General features: G+C 43.6%; 1 long non-coding RNA gene across 1 annotated transcript; it reads left to right on the forward strand.

Moving 5' to 3' along the window:
- Positions 1-2,770: 2,770 nt before the first annotated feature.
- Positions 2,771-4,912, forward strand: LOC113745392 (uncharacterized). Its single transcript, XR_003462127.1, has 3 exons — positions 2,771-2,892; positions 2,991-3,070; positions 4,866-4,912. It is a non-coding gene; the product is annotated as an uncharacterized LOC113745392 (long non-coding RNA).
- The last annotated feature ends 562 nt before the right edge of the window (positions 4,913-5,474 follow it).

A 5,474-nucleotide genomic window follows, 5' to 3' on the forward strand; every position in this document is an offset into this window, starting at 1 on the left:
TGTGGATGTAGTTTGATAGCTGTTGTCAGTCGGTGAGTAGTTTGATGCTTCAGTCTGTGAACGTTAGTTTGATGTTGTGTCAGTCTGTGACGTAGTTTGATGTTGTCAGTCTGTGATGTAGCTTTGATGTTGGTGTCAGTCTGTGATGTAGTCTTTGAGTTGGTGTACATTGTTGATTGTAGTTTGTGATGGTTGTCAGACTCTGTGATGTAATTTGATGCTGTCAGTCTGTGACGTTGTTTGATGTTGTGTCCAGTGTGACGTAGTTTGATGTTGTCAGTCTGTGATATGCTGTGTAGTCTGTTTGTATTTGCTGTGTCAGTCTGTGATGTAGTTTGATGTGTTGTCAGTATGTGAGGTAGTTATGTGTTCGAGTCTGGACGTAGTTTGATGCGTGTCAAGTCTGTGCGTTAGTTAGATGTCTTGTCAGTCTTGACGTCGTGTTGATGCTGTCTTGACGTAGTTTTGATTGTAGTCTTGAGTTTTGTGTCAGTCTGTGATGTAGTTTGATGTTGAGTGTCAGTCTGTGACGTAGTTGATGCGTCAGTCTGTGACGTTCGTTGATGCGCTCATGTCAGTCGGACGTAGTTGATGTTGTGTCAGTCTTGTGAGTAGTTTGATGGTGTCAGTCTGTGACGTAGTAAGTGTGGTGAGTCTTGTGACGTGTTTTGAGCTCGCTGTACGAGTCGTGTTGTGTCAGTCTGACGTTATGTAGTGTTGGTGTCCAGTCTTCGAGTAGTTAGTTGTTGGTGTCAGTCTGTGACGTAGTTTTTAGTTGCTTGGGTCAGTCATGTGACTCGTAGTGTGTGTCGTATAGTTAGTTGTTGGTAGTCTCGTGGACGTAGTTATTTTGGTGTACAGTCTCTTATGACTTAGTTTGATGCTGTCAGTCTGTGACGTACGTTTGATGTGTGGGTAGTCTGTGATGTAGTTGATGTTGTAAGTCTGACGTAGTTTGACGTAGTCTGTGACGTAGTCTTGTTGTGTCAGTCTCTGCGACCGTGTTTGATGTTTCAGTGTGATCGTAGTTGTGTTGTCAGTCTGTGATGTGTTTGATCGTGGTGTCAGTCTGTATGTAGTTTGATGTTGGTGTCAGTCATGTGACGTACGTTGATGTTGTAGTGTCGGGTTGTGTGCCAGTCTGTGACGTAGTTTGATGTGTCAGTCTGTGACAGTAGTTTGATGGTGTCAGTCTGTGGACGTATCGTTTGATGTGTCAGTTCTGTGACGGTAGTTTGAGTGGGTTCGTCTGTGACGTAGTTGAGTTGGTGTCAGTCTGTGACGTGGGCTTGGTAGTGTCGTAGAGCTGTGCTGTCAGTTGTACGGTTGTCGTTGTAGCTGTGTTTGAGGTGTCAGTTCGTTAGTGAGGTTCGTAGTACGTGTGATGTGTAGTCTGTGATGAGTTGGTGTCGATATGTGGATTTCGTCTGCTTAGTTTATCGTTGCGTCTTTGTTTAGTTTGAACTGTTTGTAATCTGTGAGTTGATGCTGTGCAGTCTGTGATGTTGAGTTTGTATTAGCATTGTCGTCGTATGTGAGTTGAGTCGTAGTTGATTGGTGCATTAGTATGAAATTGTGTAGCTTGCAGTGTCGTGGCAGTTTTGAGTGGTGTGCTCATGTTGTAGTGATGTGGATGTCCAGGTTAGTTTGATCATATGTGATGTAGTTTTGATGCTGTTCAGTCTGTGATGTAGTTTGACGATGTTGTCAAGCTGTGATGTAGTTTTGATTTGCTGTCGCTATGAAGTCAGGATCGCTGTGAAGTTCTGTTGGACGTTGTGACTGCTGGTGTTCAGTCATGGGATGTAGTTTGATGACTTGTAGTCCGTACTGTGATGTAGTTGATGTTGGGAGTCTGAACCAGTTGTGTTCGGTCATGTGTGAGTGTTAGTTTGCATGTTTGGTGTCGTCTGTGATGTAGTTGTGTGGTGTCAGTCTGTGATGTAGTTTGATTGGTGTTTCACGTCTGTGATGTAGGTTGTTGCCTGTGTCCAGTCTGTGATGTATCGTTGATGTGGTGTCAGTTCTGTGATGTAGTTTGAACTGCTGGCTGTAGTCGTGATGTGTTTGATTGTGTGTGTCGTGATGTCTGGTGATCAGTTTATTGTTTGATGTTGTAAGTCGTGATGTAGTTTGATGTGTTGTACTGTGATGTAGTTTGATGTCTGTGTCAGTCTGTGTGTAGTTTGATGCCTTGGTGCTTCGAGTCTGTTTGATGTAGTTTGATGTCTGGTGTCAGTCTGTGTGTAGTTGATGTGTGTCAGTCTTAGTCGCAAGTTGTCGATTGATGTTGGTTAGTTGTGATTTCAGTTTGTGTCGGTGTCGTCCTGTGAAGTAGTTTGATGTTGGTGTACAGTCTGTAGTGTAGTTTGATGTTGTCAGTCTGTGATGAGTTGCAGGAGTTTTGATGTTGTTCAGTCTGGATGTAGTTTGATGTTGGTGCTCAGTCTGTGATCGTAGTTTTGAGTTGATCTGTGGTATGTGTCTGTGATGTAGTTTGATGCTTCAGTCTGTTAGTTTGAGGTGTCGTCTTGATTAGTTTGATGTTGGTGTCAGTCTGTGATGTAGTTTGATGTTGGTGTCAGTTCTGTGATGTAGTCTGATGTTGGTGTACAGCTGTGATGAGTTATGTTGTGTCGTGTTGTTGTTGTGTCAGTATCGTTGAGTTGATGTGTCGTTGTGGGTTGATGTTGGTGTCCAGGTCTGTGAGTAGTTGCTGCTGTCCGTCTGTTTAGCAGCTACACCTTTAGCAGCTAACCACGTCTGTCGCTCTCTTAAAGGGGAAGCCGCCCACGAAGAAGGCCAAAGTTCTGCAGAAACAGCCGCTGATGACCAAACTAGCCGCCTACGCTCAGCACCAAGCCAACCAGCATGGTGGAGTCAAGAAGAGCGGTGAGCTAACGGCAGCTAACAGCAGCTAACATGAGCTAACATGAGCTAGCAGCAGCTACACTTCACTTCAGTCCACTGAGTCAGTTTGTTTGCTGCAGTGACCGTGGATGTGTTTGACTGGGGTCGTTACCTTGGAGATGGGGATGTGATGGGAGCGCCGGTCAGCTGCTTCAAACACGTGAGCTCATCTGTTCATGCTCGTTTTCATCGCATCAAATCCAGTGGAACTTTATTTATCCTTTTTTTTTTATATATAACTTGTCTTTATTTGGATGCACAGGAATAGAAAAACATTCAAGTATAAAACAGTAAACACAACACGGTAGAAAAAAAAAAGGGGGGGGGGGGAGAAATAAATCAAGACATCACGGGGTACACAATTTTCACCTTCACTTTTCTCCCCTTTTGGATTTATAACAATAACCATTTTTCCCATCTCTTTTGAAACAAATCTTCTTGAATTTTTAGTTTGAACGATAAATACTCCATATCCTGTATATTGTCCACGAGTCACCACTGTTCATAATCCGGGATATCGGTTTTAAGCCAGTTCCTGGTGATCGCCTTCTTCCCAGCAACCAAAGATCTTGACCAAATATTGGTCTCTCGGACAAACAACTCCTCCCATATGACCCAAATAAGAACAAGACATGAGCTGGGGATCCCATATCCTAAGACCACACAAATAACTGAGTGCACAGCCTCCCAGAAAGGCTGGATTTTACTGCAACTCAAAAAACATGTGTATGGTCAGGATCAATTTGGTCACACTGTCTCCAACATGGCTGAGGTGCCTTAAGTTGTTACTTTTAATTCGAGGTGTGATGAAATATCTTATTGGTTTTTCCATGAAAATTCCCTCCATCGCGTGACTGGAGTTGTCGTTTGGTGTATGACCCACATATCAACACATCTCATCAGAAATGTCCACAGCCAATTCTTTTTCCCATTTGTTCTTCACATACAGTAGGTCTTTGTTCAACTCAATCAAACACATGTAAAGTTTGGACACGCCCAGGCGTAACTTCACACATATGCCCGAGAGAAGAGTTTTATTATTGGATGTATATCATCCTCTGCTCTTTTAACTTCCTTGCAAAGTAGTCTCTCTCAGTTGTAGATATCTAAATAATCTTGATTGGCCAATCCATATTCGTTTTTCATTTCTGAAAGCTCTTCATTTTTCCCTTAAGGATCAACGAGCACATGGCAGTCACACCCACTTGAGTCCATTGTTTAAATCTAGGATCCAGCCTTCCAGGTTAAAAGCCACATCGTGTGCAATCCATTTCAATAAACCGAGTTTCCCTTCCCACCCTTAACTGTCTCACAACCGAATGCCATGTGTTTAGTGTATAAGTCGTTATCATGTCTATCTCCGACGCAAATTCGATGTTCTCTGGGATCTTTTCGTTCACCTATGATCGTTTGGATTGGGAATGCAGAGACGACTGGCGCTTCAATATCCTCCATCTAGCCTCGTAGGCACTACGGCACCAAACTCAGGAGCGGACGCAGTTGCGCTGCTTGAAAATATTTTTTTAAATTTGGAAGTGCCATTCCACCCTTTCTTTTGGTCAGCTGTAGAGTACTATACTTTACCCTAGGTTTCTTTCCATCCCATATAAATCTTGATATTAGTTTATCCCATTTAAAAAATTGTTCTGGCGGTATAGGCACTGGTAGGGAAAGGAACAGGTAACAAGCGTGGTAATACATTCATTTTTACAGTATATATTCTATCACTAAGTCCCATCGGGTATGGTAGACCATCTATCAATATCTTTCCTTAAGTTTTCATCAATTTCTCCATAATTACTTTTGTACAGTTTTTGTAAGATTTTGGTAATGTTTATACCCAAGTATCTGATTGACTTTGCCTCCCAATTAATCGGTCTCCTTGAGTTGTGGCTTATCTCAGATGGTCTGTCTCCTGTAGCAGACTCATGATTAAACTGTATTTGCTTCTTCAGGTCCTGATGGGAGTCGTGGGCGGCGTCAGCGAAGCGTCCGAGTGGAAGTCCCAAACTCTGACAGCGGTCTGCCCATGAAGGTTTACTGGATGCCGCTGGGATCAAAAACTGGCTGGTACACCCAGATATACTGCTGTGCTGTAGATGTGTTGACGACTAGACTATGATGATGATGATGATGATGACCATGGCGACGACGATGACTATGATGACAACGATTGACATGACGACGACGATGGACTATGATGACAACGATGACTATGACGACGACGATATGACTATGACGTTGATGACGCGACGACATGACAATGATTCCGACGACCACGCATGATGAGTGCGACGACCACGCCAAGACGATGATGACGGACGACGGACGACGATGAATGCTATGATGATGAGGACGACGACGATGAGATGCTAGGATGATGATGACGACGATGCAAATGATGACGACGAGGATTGACAGACGCGACGAATATGATGATGACGATGACTATGGCGATGACTATGGGCGACGACGATTGGATGATGATTGATGCGAACGACGACGACGATGATGATGCACGATGATGATGACGAGTACGACGATCTGATGATGATGACAATGAT

Source organism: Larimichthys crocea, unplaced genomic scaffold, assembly GCF_000972845.2.
Source record: "Larimichthys crocea isolate SSNF unplaced genomic scaffold, L_crocea_2.0 scaffold7166, whole genome shotgun sequence".
Classification (NCBI taxonomy): domain Eukaryota; kingdom Metazoa; phylum Chordata; class Actinopteri; family Sciaenidae; genus Larimichthys; species Larimichthys crocea.